The sequence below is a fragment of the Triticum dicoccoides genome, chromosome 3A (genome assembly GCF_002162155.2).
Source record: "Triticum dicoccoides isolate Atlit2015 ecotype Zavitan chromosome 3A, WEW_v2.0, whole genome shotgun sequence".
Lineage (NCBI taxonomy): Eukaryota > Viridiplantae > Streptophyta > Magnoliopsida > Poales > Poaceae > Triticum > Triticum dicoccoides.
The window spans coordinates 44,702,041-44,721,415 of NC_041384.1; the positions used below are offsets into that span (position 1 = coordinate 44,702,041).

The window sequence follows — 19,375 nt, forward strand, 5'->3', positions numbered from 1 at the left end:
CTTGTTGGATGGTCGCTCATCAGAACGTCAAATGCAGAATCGGTCACCTAATCAATTTCTTATAATACTTATAATATTTGCATCGGATTCCATAGTACGAAATTAGCCAGGAAAGGACAATCATTGCTGCACTTGAAGTCGTTAAGTCCGTTTATTTTATTCAACCATAATATAGTATGGTTGTCCTCATCTACTTGCACTGGCAAGGCCTCAGTTAGGTGTAGAATCATTATATAGCAAGTGCCAACTTGGCTTGTCTCCTAGTACAAAGTTGCAAGATTTTGATTAGGATAACGACTTTTTAACGCGGAAAACACGTAGCGGCGAGTGAGATTAGGAAGCTCACCTGAGCATTTCGTTGAACAGCTCGCATGCATCCACTGAGTTGTTGTCTCAAGGAAAAACCCAACGGAATGCTAGTATCCAACCATTTCCGTTCCTGCTCTCCCTGTGTCTCACGACTTCACGGGTCACCGAAGCAATCAGGGAGGCAATCAAAGTTAGTCATAAGAAAACAGAACAATGGAAGTAATATGCTAGAAGGGGCTTACAGTCAGCAACCACCGGTGCGGTGGGCAGGCAAGGGCAAGCAAGCCGGCGAGACCGGTCAAGGATTGGAAATTGCGATGTGCGATCATATCATATAGCAAGTGCCAACTTGGCTGGGCTTCCTACGAAGCTGCAAGATTTTGATTAGCACAGCGAATTTCGTTTAAACCAAGAAACAGAGGAGCAGCTAGTGAGCATTTCGTCAAACAGCTCGTATGCATCAGCTCATTTGTTGTCCCAAACATTTGTGTTCAGTGGAATGAATGCTAGAAGGGCCGTGGGCAAGCCAGCCGGCGACGCCGACCAAGGAGGGGGGTTCCGAATCCGCCTCCGCCTCCGCAGCCGCTTAAACTCCCACAATCACATGGCGGTTGGTCCTTCTCCCATGAACCGGGCAATGAGCGAACGAGCAGAGCAGCTAGCCCGGAACAATGAAGCAGCAAGTCGAGGCAGCGAGCTGCTCGTACTAGATCGGGGTGATGCGGCACGAGCAGATGGGAGGCGGCGAGAGCAGTTTGGAGCCGGCCAGCCAGGGACCGGGGATGCCGACGCCGAGAACCCACCACGGCGAGGCTCAACGCTGCCAAAAAAAATTGTGTTATTAACTAAGCTTGACTAATAACCCTGCCACCGCAATATACTTTCTTGGAGAAACAGTGAAAACTTCTGCTGTGACAAGAAAACGCTACCGCTATACAAAGTTCTCGCGGATGATATTGGCATATCATTCGTTAGTGAGTCAAAATCTTCTTATTATTTGGACACGTGTGGCATATTAGAGATTCGCTCATATATCCTGTGTGGCATAATCAGGAGGCAGCCCACACAGGTCATGCATGGACGAACATTAGAACTATCCACATGTGTGGGTGCAGCTATTTCGTACCACACGTCCAACAAATACTACTCATCTCTACCTCACGCGTGTGGCACGAAGCAAATATGCCCACACGTCCTGGCGCAGCTACGTTAGTTACCGCGGGATGACGCTTTAGCTACCAATGCATTGGCTGAAAAGAAAAGGCACAAATATTTTACCTCTTCGACATTTCATGGACCACTTGGCGGCCACAAACCTGAGCGACGGCTGCAGGGGCCAAATGCGCTAGATAGGGGGGGGAGGGGGGGTGGCCAGAGACGGGGTACGAGCAGCCGGACAAGGACGAGGTACCGGACTCGCCATCTTCTTTGCCTCCGCTCTGGCGAGCACCTTCATGACCATCGTTGGCTTCATCGTCCGCTTGCCACCGACCGGATCAAGATGAGTGCGTCCTGTCGTCGTTGGGGCCGCTGGGGCCTTGCCACCGCCCTTGCTTCCGGCCTTGGTTGACGATGTGGCGAACCGAAGCAAGTTTATGCTCCCCAACCTCTTTCCTTCGTGCGGGCGGCGGCATTGCCCTAGCGGTGGTGGCCGGCAGAGTGGCGGAAGGGTTGTAGAAGGGTCTTGATGTTACATTCCAGAAGGAATCGGGGGCAGCGGTGGCGAGAGTGGGCGGCGGCGAGAAGTGATGGTCGGTCGAGTGGGAAGGGAGGCCCGACAAATTTATTTTTTTACTTTGGGAGGCCGCCTTGAGTATATTTGAGAGAGTTGGGCTGCTTTTTGCGGCCGACTCTTATAATATTTACTCCTCTTAACGGTTTGAGAGGTTGGCTAGATGCGCTTAATTCCTCAAAGGTTCTTAAGGGATAAGTTAGAGATTCTCTTCATGAACGTTTTTCTAATGAAGGTTTCATTGTTCCAACAGCACAAATAGGTATTTTTTATACAAAGGATTTTTATAGAAATATTTGAAAGATTGGATCTTTTTTGGATTTTTTATGTTAGTTGTTTAATTTGTACGATTGTGTCATGTAGGAAATTTTCGTAAGTTTTCTAAGACTATATTTCATAGGAAAACTTTGAATCTCTTGAAAAATAATACTTTTGAAATGTAGTGCCAATAAATCTGGAGACCTTTTTTTTTCAAGGTTCATTCCAACAGATCAAACAACCAAAATAATTTATTTTCTTCTTCTTAGAATTCCTATACGATCTTTTGAATCAAAGAGGTCTAAGTAGCTACAAAGTCAAAAATACTATTGTTACTAGCAGTTTGGATCGCCTTAAATTTTCACTCCCAAGATAAGAAACACAACTCCAAACATATTCCAGATGAATGCCTGCCTAATTCCATGCACATATTGACAAGCATAACAAAGGTGCAGCTCCATGCTTAAGCAGTTAAGCTAAGCAGGCATCTGTTTAACTTTCCCTGATACCATATAGTCACGTTCCTCAAAATGATAGTACAAAAGCCTTTTGAAAATCAACCATAGGTACGCCATTATCATTATTCAATCAATCCAAAAACTAATGAGCTTCTGACGCCGTTTTTGTAGGAAGCCCAGGTGAAATACTCACCTGAACTCCACAAGAACACACTAAAAGAACAAATGTTACAGAGAAAAAGCAACAGCATTTCACTCCAGAACTCAACAAACAGGGACCTCCCATCGTCCGCCTCCAATCGAAGAGCTCCATAGCACTTCAAGGCTCGAAGATATGATGAAGGATTCTGAGGAATCCCCGAGCAGCAGCTCCCTACAAAAGGCCATATCTGTAACCAATCTGATATTTTGAGCGGCCATGTAAAACAGAGAAAAGGCAACAACACTGCACTCCAGCATTCGACAAACAGAGACCTCTCATTGCCTGTCTCCGATCGAAGAGCTCCTTGCACTTCAAGGCTTCACAAAATTTTGAGTATTTACAACTAACCATCATGTCTTCAATACAAACCGATCTTGTAAGCCTGTAAGAAGGAAAATAATAAAAATAATTTCAAGTGAGTGTCCACAGTTTCGGAACCAAAAAAATTAGAATAATAAAGTAGTAGAACTAGAGCAAGTTTTCCTTAGCCCGCTATTCAGTCACCTATCTAATTATAGAGAGATTCATCAGGGAAGATATTATGTCCATCTGCTGCAACATGGACTAGGATGCCTTGCTCTTCTTCCGCGAGACAATTCCTGAACTCTTGGACGTGTGGGCAGTCAATCATGTACACCCTATTCAGCGAGCACAGGTTCTCTGCCTGGTCCAGCATTGGGCAGTCCTGTACAAACAGGTGCTGCAACTTACAGAGGTTAGAAATCCTCCTCAAACATGCGTTGTTCTTCACCTTGAGCCACAGAACGGCAGGAAGATTGACAACTTCTTGAAGCTTGTGAGCACCTTCAATGTGGATTCTCTTCAAATTAACAATCATGGACATGTCTTGAGGCAGAGCTCTCAGTTTGGGGCAATCAAGAAGCAGCAGACGCTTAAGGCAGGGCATCAGAGTGAACTGCTGAGAGTTGTCTTCCATGTGATCAAGCTTATTTCTTATGTTCAGTGACCATTTTTCCAAACTACACATGCTAATGATGTGAAGCAGTTCAAGTTTTGGGAAGAAAGCCGCTGCACTTCTGACACCTTTCCCCAGGAGTTCTGTGTCAATAGTTACAATTTCATCTGCACCTTTAATCTGAAGAACTAGCAATTCTGGCATCTGACCTGCTGGTGGAAGCTCTGAACATGATACGCACTCATTGAGGTGCATATGACACAAACTTGGCATATTAAGCTCCGGTTCTGAGAGTAGCCATTCCGGGAATCTTATACCCAGGAACCCTTCCAGAAAAATATATACAAGGCTTGGTGATGGAATAAGCATATCATAGACTTGCTGAATTCTCTCAACCTCATCAGTCTGGTAACGAGTTCTCTCTTGCGTACTGGCCACTGTGCAGCGCAGTCCCAGTTCTCTAAGATTATGACTGTTCTTCAGTACAAGTTCAGCCCCTGGTGCCGCTGTCTCTAGCTTCTCGACCCAAAGACGTTGGATATTGGGGAGGCGTCTCAATTCATCTAATCTGAATCCAGTACCACTCTCAAAAACTCCTCTTAGGTTGTAGAGCTGCTGAAACTTTGCAATCCCTTTTGGAACATGATCAACTGCAGTCTGTTCTAATTGCAAAAAACTTATGTTGGACAGTCTCATGAGACCAGCTGGCAGGCTATCCAATTGACGGCAACCAAGCAAAGAAAGGTATTCAAGGCTGATGAGGCTTCCTGTGGACTCTGGAAGCATGTTAATTTCAGTATAGCTCAGATCTAGCAACCTCAATAGCACCAAGTTCCCCAGTGACTCTGGTATATTTTGGATGCTTGTTCCGCTGAGAACTAAAATACGGATATGCTCGAGCTTTCTGAAAATTTCCTTGTGAATCGACTTGAAGTTCTTGTTATTAAACAGTAGGAGGCTCCTCAAACACTTATGCTCTTCTAGAGCGGGTATTTTTTCTACAGCATGGCTGATGCCTATGCGGCGCAGATTCGACATGGCATTGTTATTTTCCGCATTCATGAATAGGGAGTGATCCTTTGTCAGATATTGTCCAAGTGACCTCAATAGATCATGCATTGTTGACACAGCCTTGTCTACATACTTTGGTATTGGTTGAATAAGATTCCTCCGAACTAGCTCAAGATAATACTCTTCAGCAATTTCATGTACTGAGAACTCATGCTCTTTCCTCACAAAACCTTCGGCAACCCACCAGTAAGCTACAGCATCACGGTGGATTTCAAAATTAGGAGGCAATAAAGCACACCAGAGAAAGCACTGCTTGAGTCGAGGGGGTAAATTGTTGTAACTTAAATACAGTGGGCCTCCAAGTTCTTTCGGGAGTCCATGAATGGACCATTTGCTATCTCGGATGCTCTTTCGGCAACTGTTTTTTTGGTAGATAGGACACCTGCAACGACCTTTATGGCAAGAGGAAGGCCATCACATTTCTTTACAATTTCATACCCCATATTCTTGAATTCACTTATTTGCTCGGACGACTGAAAGGACTTCTTCATAAGCAGTTCTAAGCCATCATTGTAATTCATTTTGTTTACTTGGTGGGTATATATTGCATGCATTTCTGACAAAACATCCAGGTCACTTGTGGTGACAAGGACATGGAAATTAAAGGCTCTCATGAAAGGCGATAGAAGAAGATCAATCCAGACATCAGATTTCCACACATCATCCAGGACAAGAAAAACACTCTTTCCTTTGATAGTGTCCACTAAAAGTGGAAGAAGCTCGGTCTTGGTCTCTAGTTGATCACACTTTTCTCCAGCCATTCGTATTGCCTGCTTTATCAACCCGGTCTCTGTGTAGCTCTGCGAAACGCACAACCATATATGAACTTGGAATTTCTCTCTTATCATCTGCTCATTATATATCTTCTGGGCTAACGTTGTCTTACCAATGCCTCCCATTCCTTGAATCCCCAGAACACTTCTACTATTCTCATGGCAGCCACTGACAATCATTTGTACTATGTTACCAACAGATTGTTTGATCTCTCTTCCAACAACCTCTAGTTCATCTATAGGGGATGTCTGATTTCTATCCACGGTTGTTACCTGGAATTGTTGATGAATGGTTCTATCCAAGCTGAACATCTGTGTGTTCGTTTTAATCTCATCAAACTTTTCATTTATGTCCTTAATTCTTCTAGCCACCTTATGATCAAATGAAAGCTTTCCAAAACAAGAAACCATAGACTGATTGCAACATACCGATCTAGGTGGTAGCAGAAGCTTCTGTGAATGAACCATAACAAGATCTATGATGACATCAACATCAAACATAACATCAGTCATGCTCTTCCACCATGCCTTTATCCGTCTATCTTTCATGGCCAGAGCTTCCATGTCCTCACGAACAGCGCTGAAGTATTCCAGATTTTTCTTCAGCCTCTTGATATCCTTTTTCATGCTTAGTGTCATCACAACCTCATCTTCGATAAGCTGACCCAACTTTGTCAAAAATTTCGAAGTGAGAGCATCCAAAATTGTGCCCATAGTGGGCAAACTAATGGACTCTGACTTCGATGCAAGTGCGCCTGCCTTGATGTTTTGTGGGCCTTGTGCTGTGCAAATTGTCCACACAATGCTCTTCTCTGCATAAGTGAGTGATAATTTATTTTTATTTCATTACAACAAGCTCAAGAACCTTCGAGACTTAAATTCCTACAGGAAAAACTGTGGGATACTCTTTACTTTTTTTATGAATAAAATACCCTGGTCACATTCCAAACAAATCCTGTGTAATCTACAAAGTGAAACTTATGTTTCCAGACCACTAAATAAGATATCAAATTTGAAAAAGTCAGGATCTTAGAGCAGCAACACATGAGCCTGCAGTGACAGAGAATGACACGTAACTAAAGGATGTACCTTTCTACTCTTTGATAATGAAAGGAGGAGTCAAGGACGTGGCGGCAGCACTGTCTAGGATTTAGTGGTTGAAGCCATGATCAGTGAATGCTGAGACATCTGCATCAATAACTGATGAATGGTTACCCAATGCCAGGATCATATAACTATAAGAGGCCATATGTGCAATTCAAGCACGGGGGATAGAAGAAGCAGCCATACCACTGTATAGACGAGCGGCTTTCGCCATACTCCTGTGCTCCAGAAGGAAAATCTCCTGCCTAGGTGAGATTTAGCTCGGCCACACAAACTAGCCTGTTGGATGCTTGCTCACACCTCATGGTTACTTCATTACATGGAAGGAGGAAGACCAGCTGACTGTTTTCTTGTCAAGCCATAGGACCTGTCCGTCCCTGTCACAGCCACACAATCAAGCACACCTTTCTTGTCATCAAACACGTCCTTGTTCGCATTTTTCTTCCCACCTTCCTCATTGTAAATTCCCACTAATGATGAAATAAAAAATGGACAAGTGTTGTTGCAGAATTACAAGGTGAAGGCCCTTTCAGTAATTATCTTTTTCCATACATCCACTTGCTAGTAAAATATATGAAAAATGATGCCCCTTTTCTTGATCCTAGTCAGATTCCAGACATGCAAGTTCGAAGCACTTTCTTCTTACGACAACCAGCTACAGGAACCACATGCCATAGACTTTAACTAGGAGCAAATATATTGTAAAAAGTGGACAGATGATTATTTGGGCATTTCATCAAACAATTTTTATTTTGACTATATTTCGTCAAACAATTCATAAGCAAAACTAAAGAGCATGGAACCAAGATATGGTACTCAATTTTAAAGGAATGATGCCATACCTTTCGATTTTAACGGCAGATGCGAGAAGGGGTAGAGACAAAGGCGGCGGTCCAGTGGTGGTCTCTTGCTGGGATAAACAACGAAAGGATTCTCCGCAAGCCAGGAGCCCAAAATGTAGCATATGCAATTCAGGCTCGCGAGAAAGAAAAACCGGCTGACAAGAAAGGAATTGGTCACCATGCCTCGGTGTAGACGAGCAGCGGCGAGCCTGCTACTGCTGGGAGGTGGTAGAAGAGGAATCTCTTGCTTAGGTGAGATCAAACTACCTCTTCTTGGATGGTTGCTCATAGAGTCACAAGCTAAGCCACTCCTTCTGCCTACACAGTCAATCCATCAACCCAGCAGTTGGAAGAAGAGAACCTACCACTCCTTCAAAGTCAAATGCAGAATGGCTACCTAATCAATTTCTTGTAATATTTGCATCAGATTCGTTTAACATGAAATTATCCAGAAAAGGACAGTCATTGATGCACTTGAAGTCTTTCAGTCCGTCTATCTTAATCAGCGAATAACATTTCAGCCATAATATACTAGTATGGTTGTCCACTTGTCCTCATCTACTTGCACCGGCAAGACCTCGGTTCGGTGCAGAATCATTACATAGGAAGTGCCAGCTTGGCTTGCCTCCTGCGAAGTTGCAAGATTTTGATTAGGATAGCGAAATTTTTAACCCAGAAACAGAGGAGAGGCTAGGAAGCGCACATGAGCATTTCGTCGAACAGCTCGTATGCATCCACTGATGTTCAAACAAACATTCAATGGAACGCCTGCCATTTTCGTTAACGCTCTCTCCTTGTGCCTCAAGGCTGACGAGTCGCCAAAGCAATCAGGGAGGCGGTCTATGTTAGTCAACACAAAACGATGGGAGTGATACGAGAACGGGGCTTACAGTCAGGAACCACCGGGCGGTGGGCAAACCAGCCGGCGAGAACGATCAACTTCAAGGAGGGAGGTCGCGATTTGCAAATCCGCGTCCGCCGCCGCTTGACTCCTACAATCGCATGGCAATTGGTCCTTCTCCCTTGAACCGGACGCCGAACGAGCGAGCAGAGCAGAGCAGCTGGCCCGGAACAATGAGCCAGCTAGTCGAGGCAGCGAGCTGCTCGTACTCGATAGGATTGATGCGGCACCGGGAGATGGGCGGCGACGAGAGCAGTTTGGGGCGCGGGGCCAGGGACGCCGACGTCCAGCATCCACCGCGGCGACATGCCGCGCTTGGCGGGGGTCGGCGGCCTGTGTCGTCCTGCAACTCTGATTGCAAACACGAGCCATGTTCTATTGTTTTTTTTTAACATTAGTACACACACAAGCGCTCATATATACGTGCATACAGTCACCCTAGAAACGCACATCCTATCCCTATAAACATGTCTTGTAGTCGACAAAAACGTCTCCTCTCACTCAGAGCGTATCGCCGAAAATCCTGAAATAATTCAGAATAAAAATAAATGTGAGCTGCAGCATGTAGAACTTGAATCTTGATGGGCTGGAGATACCAATGTTCATCTAACAATCCAACTACGGGTTGGTTTGCATGTTCTACTGCATCCGTCTCTAATGATATCTGATGGGGAGAACTCACGCATTCAGATGTACCCTTTCACATTACCTCACGTAAGGAGTATTTCACATCTTACACAAGTGGTATATTGGCCAAGTGAAGATAGAAAGTAGTGGTTCGTCAACTACTGTTGGCAAGAGCTCATATATGCACTAGAAACTCGGTGACTATAACTTGATCCATGTTTAATAGTATGGATGTGTGTGCCATGTGATGCAAAGGCTAGTGTAACCCCTTTTTAGAAAATGCATTGAGACAAACACAAGTTGTAGATTAATGCTTGATGATGTGAGGCGTGTTTTCAACATAAGATTGAATTTATCGTCGTGAGCAAGTTTGATGATACCAAGCAACCTAGTTACTTCGGCAAAATAAAGTGAAAGATCACCAAAGACTTTTTGGTCATGGCTCGAATAAGTAGGCAAGGTTTTCTCTATGTGACTAATCATACGATGAAGTGCCGAAACATTGCTGAGAAAGAGCATTCAACTGACTTTGTGGCACAAGATGCTTGGGCATATGAGTGAGAAAGACATGTATGCTTTTGCTCACATTGAATACCTTCCTAAGTTGAAATTTATATCTTTGAAACCATGTGCACGTTATTTTTGTTATGTCAACACGAATGAGAACCGCGGACCATGAAAATAGTGCAGGATTGTCGGAGTCTGCCGAGTCAGGATTTTGGAGATCCTATGACCTTACTCAATCTCTGTCACAGTGTGTGATGACGACCTTCGCTGTTGGGATCCTTTGGTGGCAACTGACTGTGGTCGTGACTCAACTACCTGCTTGTAACAGGATCTTGACTTGCTTGGCATTCCACATCCAGACCATATTATGCACGCAACATCCGGAATCGCGGAAAGTGATGGCGACAATACATGATGACTTCAATTTGATGGTGCTTCTTCAATACTTGAAAATCCAAGGTCTGCCCTATTTGATTATACCTTACGAAAAAGGATTCCCTCCGCTTTAGATTATAAAGCAATATCTAACCGATACAATTAGCTTGCCGGGGTCGCAACACAAACAAACCCAAAAGAAAAAAAAAGGAGAGAAAGAAAAAAGAAATAAATGCCGACGCCGACAGCTCAACTAAGCAAAGATGGCCGACACCCGCTACACCCTTCGGAGAAGTACCACCGCTCACCAAGCACTCTGAAGTCTCGCGTACCAAGCAACATCTTCATGAAGAAATGCGACGACGACGACACTGCTACCCAGGAAAGTCCTAGGGTTTTCCCCGGTACGCGGATGGTAGTGGGGGAGGGGTATCACCGACGCCCCTCAGGAGGGTCCGGCAACGCCCACGGGCGCAGCCGCGTCGGTGGCGAATGAGCCATGAGAGATTTCACCCGTCCCGAAACCACCACCACCACCCTAGACAAACGGAAGCGCACCGCACAACATGCCGCCCACCAGCCCGTGCCACCACGGATACCGCACCATCATCACCGTCTCACTGAGCCACCAACACGAAACCTGGAGGTAGGACAAGAAGACACCGGGCTTGGTGGCAACTGCAACACAGCCGACAGGAGGGAACAACCTCCACCGCCGCGCGGAGCCGACCGGACATAGCGACAGGGACTTGCCAGGCCACACCGGCCCGGCCGGACCCCAACGGGTCCGGACAGTCCCTGTAGCCACGCTGCAGCGCGCCGGTCGCCGAAGCCATCACCATCGCATCCACGGCCGCCTCGCCACACCATCAGGGAGCTACGCCGTCGCGCCACGGACCGCAGGCCCGCCCCAGCCCAGATGGGACCCAAAAGGGCCAAGATCTGGGCCGAGCAGGCGCCGCCGGCCAGCTGCCGACCGCGCCGCCCCGCAGCCAACGGCCTCGCCACCGCGTCGAGAGCACCCGAGGCCCGCAGAACTCCGCCGTCGGGCCCCATCGCCGTGAGCCGAGCAGCACCGCCGCCGGGCAGGAGGGAGCCCCGACTCCCCCTCCAGGCGTGCGGGAAATGGACGTCCGCCGCCGTCGGTGCCATCCGAGGAGGAGGAGGGGGTCGAGACGGGGAGGCAGGCAGGAGGGTGCCGGGGGAGAGGGAGGTAGGCCGGGGGCGCGCGCGACGGAGGCCGGCACCGACGGGAGGGGGCGAGGGGTGGCCGGCAGCGGCGCGGGAGCAAGGAAGGAACCCTAGCTCGGGGTCGCGGGGGTCAGTAGCCGCCTCTAATTCCAAGAGCCTATTTGATTATACCTGACAATGACGATGCTTCAGGGTGAAAACCCATGATTTGACCTAAGATGGTTGCATCTAGTGATGACGATGTTTGAGGGTTGTTCCTTTTTTGAAGGCGTCGGTGTTGAAGAATGTTTTTTGTTGTACTTGTGATGGCAAGATATATGATTGGTGCATATATATATGATCACTAATGTAGCTTCTTTGATCATTGTTTTGATTTCTTTTGAGTTCTCTTTCTTTTTACTCCATCATGACATAATTTTGGTCTTGTATGATTTTGCTACTCTAGTTGTTGTTGTAATTTATTACTTAGGTTTGTTTTTTATGCTTAATTTTGAATTAATAAAAAATATATTTTTCGTCTCTCAATTATTGACAGAGTCTAGATTCGATCCCTCAACTATGAAACCGAACAACTTGCATCCCTAACTATTGAAACCGGTCAAGTTCCATCCCTCGACTCAACCAAAGCAATATCCATCCTGAGTCAGCATGGTTTTGACCGGGGCATGTCCACTTGACAATATTTCTATTTCTTTTCATCCATCTTTGGTGTAGACGTTTCGTCGAAGAGTTGACATGCAATGCTGCACCAGACAACCATCAAGCATGCCCGTAAGTGGACGAGCCAGTGCCACCACCATCGGTGGCCCTGCTAACTAGCACGCACCACCGGTTGTCCTACTGGCAACTAAGGCTGGTTATAGCGGGGAGTAACTTAGACTAGTGTCATATGCATGACACTAGTCTAAGTTACTATTTTCATAATGCAAAGTAATATGATAGTAGTGTCATAGATGACTTTATTTATTAGCTTGTAGACTCATCTTGTCTTGGGAAATAATATGCTATACTCCCTTCTTTCCGGTTTATAGGGCTTATCTCAAAATTTTAGTTTTTCTATTTTATAAGGCTCAATTTGGTTGTTTTCCATCACATGTTCAGACTTTAAGGTGCATTAAATCATTGCAAGCAAGTATTAAGAGAAAACTGACCAATGCATGCACTTTATGCATGCATGCATGCATTGCAATTAATGCATTCGTAAACATAATTTTTTGAGAAAAACAAAAGCATTAATTGAGTGCTTTTGCAAACTACAAAAAATATTCTACCACTCATCATCTATCTTGGTTGGTGAGATTTTTGAATTGAGCCTTATAAACCGGAGAAGAGGGAGTAGTAACATATTATGTTACCACCTCACATTAAATACTTGCCACATAAGAAAAAAATTCTTAAAGTATACTATATTACTAGCTAAGTTACTCCGACTATGACTAGCCTAAACACACCACTTCAAGCTATCATGTGACCCCGCGCCTATGGCCGCGGGCACAACCACCTGCTAGCTGGCACGCCTGGCCATGCCGTAGCTTTCCTATGGAGCAGGATGGCAGGAACTGCAACCAACAGCAGCCTCCTCACGAACTTGCACTCGAAGCTAGCATGATAAGATCAGGACGTAGCTCATCCAGGCCGGCTTTGTGAGGCTTCTGCATGTGCCGGTACTCGCAGCATGCAACTAGAGCCGCTCTCACACAACGCAAAAATGTATGGCCGAGAGCCCGAGCACGCAGACACGGAGCATGTTTGAGCGGCAGCCCCTCCGCCTCCGCACCACGCTGCTGGATCCAAGCGGGACGAGACTTGCCTGCTCCCTCCTGCGTGCGCCCATCTGTGCTCCCGCATACGTGGCATGATTTGATTGGAACAAAATAAGGCCCAGCTCCATCTCTTTAAAATCAGGGGGAAGATGATTAGGTTAGAAAAAAAAGAAAAGAAAAGGATAGCCGTAGGATGGAGTGGGAGCATGGATGGGAGTATGGGGAGGGAGCAGGCAAGCCGAATTCATCCAAGCGCGTAGCCCATGCGTGAAGGTCGACGATGACGGCGAGCACCACCACAACAGTGAGGTGCCCCAGCCCAAAAACGACCGTGACGTTCCCCAGCCGAACGACGAGTAGGTTGAGCCACGGTGACCCCCCCCCCTCTCGCGCCGTGCTCACGCCGTCCGTCGAGACCACCATCAACGCCAGCATGCTCATCCCTGTGCTCCTTGCCCCCCGCAGACGCCGCGTGCGAGTAGGGGAGCACGTCAGCATGGACTGGTCAAAACCGGGGTGAGGCAGCACCAAAACCGATCAAAACTAAGAGGAGGGACGAAACTTGTCCGGTTTGAAGAGTTGGGGATGTAAGTTGACTGGTTTTATAGTTGAGGGACCAAATCTATACTTCGATAAGAGTTGAGAGACAAAAAATATACTTTTTTCCTAATAAAATCTATAAAAGAATATGTATATTCCATTTGAGTTTTTTTCTTCGGCAGGTAGAAAAAAAATGCAGTCGTAAATACTTTTTGGTGGAAACAGAAGAAATAAAATCGACAAGCTATGCATTAACTACTCTTCATCTTGGCGATCCCGCACGGTGATCATGAAGCGTCTCCATGATGTCAGCGGCCATGGCAGACAGCCAGTCGCTAGCATTGTTCCCATCCGACACCGGGTCCTTGGGGGTCGAGTTACCCTCCATCAGCGCCAGCTCGCAGTAACCTGGCTGGTATGAGGCGTCCTTGAGCGCCAGCCATGCTTGTCGTGGTTCTAAGACTGACAGTAGAATATGGGGTAGGAATGTAGAGGCAAGATCCTAGCTATGGAGGAGTTGTACACACGAGTTTTACGAGTTCAGGCCCTTCTCGAAGGAAGTAACGGCCCTACATCTCGGAGCCCGGAGGCGGTCGACTTAATATATGTGTGTGAATTACAGAAAGTGCGAACCCTTGTCCAAGAGGAGGGGGTGGCTTACATAGAGTACGCCAGGACCCCAACTCCCCTCCGTTACACAAGGTTCAATGCTCATAAAGGAGGGGCGTTACTGGTAACGTCTGCAGTAAAGTGTTGTAAATGCCCATAAAGCTATGGTTTAAGTCTTGACCGTTGCAGAGTGGAGGGTTTCTCATGTTCTGGTGGTCGAGTGTCTTCAAGGTGGTCGAGTGAGCACATCTTCATGGTCGAGTGGATGATGATTTCTCTTCGTCTGCTTCTGATTTTTTGTAAAGATGTCCTTGGGGAGGGTATGTTGGACAGATCCATGACCCTACCCTAGGTACATAGCTTCATCATTAGCCCCCGAATGGATCAGGGTTTGAGTGAGGAAGGAGTTGGGAACACTTCTGACCCATTCTTTGTGCTATGAGTATATCTTGTTCTGGAACAATGAGTTGAGGTGACGACGTCGACTCCTTTCTCAGTCGCCTTGGTCCATTCTTGGTTTTTGTCGAGTGAATTTTCACGGTAGAATTCCGAATGATGATGTAGAGGATGTTTGTCTTCAGTCTGACAAGTTGCTCTGCTCTCCGCGGATTTCGCAGGATTCGAATTTTGGAAAGTGCGCCAGACGGACGGAACCGAGGTTATCGGGACGGATTAGGCAAGTCTCCTCGATCCCCGCGCCACCTTTTTCACCACGTACTGCGCGCGCGACTATTGCGGGATTTGTTTAGATCGCCTGGGTGCACCAGTCAGTCACTCGGGGGACGGCCTTATAAAAGGTCCCGGACCAGGCCTCTGCCCCATGCACTCCCATTCTCTCTTCTTCTTCTCCCGATCTCTCCGCCACGCTCGCTTCCGCTCTTGTCGCCTGACTCTCACTCGAGCTCGACCCGTCGCCATGGGGAAAGAGAAGACGGTGGTGCTGGAGCGCGCGAAGAAGGCGACCGCGAAGGCGAAGGGCAAGCGGACCAGCCGGGGCGGATCCTCGTCGAGATCCGGCTTGCTGCCAGGCTGGATCTAGGGCGACTGAATCCGCTCGACAATCACCCATGACAACCTCGACGACCTGGTGGAGGGGGGACTGATCCCCACAAGTCAGCACGGCTCCCAGGGAACAAAACCGAGCCGCAGCCAAGGGAGGGCGAGTGTGTTCTCCTCGCCACCCACGTAGATCGCGGATTCTCACTGCCTCCCCATCCTTTCTTCCGGGGTTTTTTGAACTTCTTTGGGGCTCAACTTCACCATTTCACTCCAAACACCATAGTCTATCTGGCCGCTTTCGTGTCAATGTGTGAAAATTTCTTGGGTTGTCGACCGCACTGGGGTCTTTTCAAACACATCTTCACCTGCCGCTCCCAGTCGGTCAAAAAGGCCAAATCGAGTGACGAGAGGACACAGGTGATCCAGATGTGCGGGAGTCTGGGGATCCAGATGAGGAGCAAGAGTACCTTCCCAGCCATGATCCTTCCCGACTCGGTCTAGGGCTGGCAGTCGACTTGGTTCTACTGCAAGGATTAGCCGACCCCGGGTCAGTCGACTAGACTTCCTCCTTTTTCTTTGGCTCGAGTGGAGAAGCCCGCCCCCCTGAAGGTAGTTCTAGAAGAGAAGGCGCAGGTCATGGTGCTGGTCGAGCGGGTCGTCCAACTCGTTCGTGACGGGGTGACCGTGATGGACCTGCTGGAGGTCTTTCTCGGTCGATGCATCCAACCGCTTCAGGCGCGTGATCATCCGATGTGGATGTACTCTGGGCTCGAGGATTCCACTCGGATCCACCCGGAGGATGTCAGCGAGGATACCTTGGAGAAGTGGTTGATGGGGATCACCAGCAACAAAGACAACCCTCGGGGGTCTAGGAGGGTGATTCCATTCGACAACTAGCACCAGCCGGAGCAGGTATAATTCTGTTTTATCAAGTATCTTTTCGATTCACCGTGTGACATCTTGTTTGTGGTCGATTGAATTTCCTTTGATCGTTGTCCTTTCAGGCCCTCATCGACATGTACTCAATGCCCAATGGAGTGCAGGAACAAGACGTCAAGGAAGAAGCGAGCGGGGGCGAGAGCGGCGAGGAGCACTCGGATGCCGAGGAGGACGAGGAGAGCGACGAATCGACTAATGACGAAGAAGTCGACTCGCCTCCTCACAGGGAGAGGAGATCCAAACACGCTCACGACCCGACGAGCGCTCCGGACTTGGTGGCCGCACCGATTGGACAGTCTTCGAAGCATCCCAGGATGTCTTCCCCAACGTCGACTGAGAAGGCTCCAAAGCAGTCCAAAGTTGTGATGCCTCCAGCGCCGAAAGCACCGAAGGCCACCTCCTCCAAACTGCCAAAAGCTTTGCCCAGGATCAAAGTGATCATCCCTATTATCTCCGGGTAATCATCTGACTTGTCCTTTTCATCGACTCGATTAACCGGACGTAACCGATTGAATGCAGGTCTTTGCAGTGCTGCTACGTCAGGAACCTCTTCTCTCCAGTACCGGGATGAGGAGATGGAAGATGCGGTAACCTCCAACCCAGGTATAAACTCTTGCGATTTTGTTCTTGATTCTTTGGTCGATTGCATTCTAGTGGTTCACTTGGGGTCGAATGATCTGCCTTGCAGCTCCACCCAACGTCATCGATCTTCCAGATGACGATGAAGATGTGGCTCTTAAGCCCAGGAAGAGCAAGAAGGTAGCAGCTGGTAGGATGTCTCGGCAAGGACCCACTACGACACCTCCCGTCCGTCAAACTGAAGATGTGGGCAGGGCCTCTGTGACCTTCGCTGCACCCTTGTCGAGTGAGTACCCCACACTGCCGACTGCGCATGTGATTCCTTCAGTCGTCCAACTCCACACCACGGAGCTCCAAGCCGCCGCACCTGGGTCGTCTGCTCACTTTTTCACCAGCTATCCCGTCCCGGACAACCAGTCGGAAGCGGCTGCGGAAGCCATCCGACAGGCTGACATGATGATGGAGCGGGTGAAGACGGTGCATGAGAACAGCCAGGCTACCTACGACACCAGTGCTGCTCTTCGGGCCAATGTCCAGGTGAGTAGACTTTTCAACTGTTTTTGCTCTGTGAGGAAATGTTACTCGAAAAATCTTCTTCTACACAACCTGCTATTGTTTGCGTCGAATTAGAGCACTCACTGGGTGTTTTGTTATTCTTGGTAGTTTCGTTCTTCCACTCGGTCTGGGCGAGTGGGATCTGAACCGGTGGGGGCACGCTAAGTGCACCCACTGGGTGTAGTCCCCGAGATCGCGGTTGACTGCTGGCAGTCGACTGGGGTCTGAGTTCTTCTTTTCTTTCTTTTTTACTCCTTACACTCGACTCAGGCGGCCCAGTCGAGTAGGATCCGAACCGGTGGGGGCACGCCAAGTGCACCCACTGGGTGTAGTCCCCGTGACTGCAGTCGACTGGGGTCTGAACAGCTTTTTTTCTGTCCGGGTGGACCGGTCGAGTTGAGTCTTAGTCAGCGGGGGCACACCAAGTGCACCCGCTGGGTGTAGCCCCTGAGACCGCAGTCGACTGTGTGCAGTCGGCTGGGGTCTAAGCGAACTTCTTTAGGTTTTATTCACTCGGAAAACAACCTTTGATCTTATCGACTTATCCGTCTTTTGCCTTCTGCAGAAGTCTTGTACTCTTATTTCTAAGTTTGCTGAACTTGAGGAGAAGCATAGGCAACTCAACCTCGACTTGGAATTAGCTCAGCAGAATCTGAAGAAAGCTCAAGACGAAGCCGTTGGTATGGAAGGTAACTGACTGTCGACTGACTTTCAATATATTTCTTTGATCTCTTCTTTGATTCGATTGTTTCTTTTGCAGAGAAAATGAAGTTGGATCTGGAGAAGAAGGACTCGGACCTCGCCGCCGCGCAAAAAGCATCCCAAGATAAAACTGCTCTCGCAGACCAAAAGCTTGCTTCAATCGGAACGCTGGAAGGGGAGGTGAACAAACTGAAATCTTGTCTTAATGAAGCTAACCGCGAAGTGACCAGTCTGAAGAAGGACAAGGTTGTCCTGAATGAAAAGTTGGAGTCTGCGATCCGCAAGAGGAATGGCACGGAAGCTTATCTGAGGACTCTTGCCAAGAAGCTCTATCTCGCGCTGGAAGGTATTTCTTCTAAATCGACTGTGTTGATGCTTGTGATCGGATCTTGCTTGGTCGATTCACTAATTTTTTGCTGCAAAATTCCGCCAAGACTTCGACGAGGAAACTGGAAGGGTTGAGACGGGTCTGGACCCTATCGCTTCCCCAGTCTACGACGAAACTGCGATGAACGTGCTTTGACTGGAGTCCCGTATCGCCAGCGCCACAAGCTACCTCGTGCGCCTGAAGGAGGTAGTCTCCCGAATCGACTCATAGCTTTGGCCGAGGGCAACGCTTCAGAATGACCTGGAATCCCTGATGACTCGACTGAACGAGATCCCTGACCGAGTGCAAGAATGGAAGAAATCCTCCGCCCAGTGTGGTGCTGACGTGGCGCAGTCCTTGGTGTGAGTCCATTGCAAGGAGGCTCGTGAAGACAAGCCGGCTGCGATCAAAGTCGCTAACACCAAAAAGCATGACTTCTAGTCCTTCATGGAGACTTTCATTGCTACCGCCACTCGTATCGCTGATGGGATCGACCTGGACTTATTCGTGGAGCCTGCCAGCCCTCCTCCGGCCGAGTGAACAAACTTATGAAACTTGAATCTGCTTTAAATTTGCCTCGGAATGCCGAGTGATTGCTGTAACCGTTGAACTCCTTCGGGCTTGATGCCCGAGTACTTTTGATTTGCTGCTCGAAACTTTTAGGATTTATCTGAATTTGGTTTATCTCCGAATGTGCTTGCGTTTGCCTTCGAATGGACTTTGCTGTTAAACATTAAACACTTATTAGTTCTATTAATTCAACTAATTCTGTTAATTCAACTAGTTCAACTAATTAATTGAACTAATTCAACTAAGCACTTACGAAGAATATACCTAATTAATTGAACTAATTCAACTAACTAGTTCAACTAATTAATTCAACTAAACTAGTTCTATTAATTTTCTTACTAAAAATAAGGTAGCTAGTTCTATATAATAAAATGTTAATTAGATAATGAAATCTCATATAACTAAATTAAATATATATCTAACATATAATTTATATCTAATTCATCTAACATTTGACATTAATATCTAACATATGTTCATATATAG

The 19,375-nt window shown here is 47.5% G+C and overlaps 1 long non-coding RNA gene and 1 pseudogene across 1 annotated transcript; both read right to left on the minus strand.

Annotated features, from left to right (window-relative positions):
* Positions 1–88: 88 nt before the first annotated feature.
* LOC119271153 lies at positions 89–1,112 on the minus strand. Its single transcript, XR_005134433.1, has 3 exons — positions 552–1,112; positions 347–461; positions 89–260 (listed from the first exon to the last, which is right to left on the minus strand). It is a non-coding gene; the product is annotated as an uncharacterized LOC119271153 (long non-coding RNA).
* A 1,611-nt stretch (positions 1,113–2,723) lies between these two features.
* LOC119266968 lies at positions 2,724–8,904 on the minus strand (annotated as a pseudogene).
* Between the last annotated feature and the right edge of the window lie 10,471 nt (positions 8,905–19,375).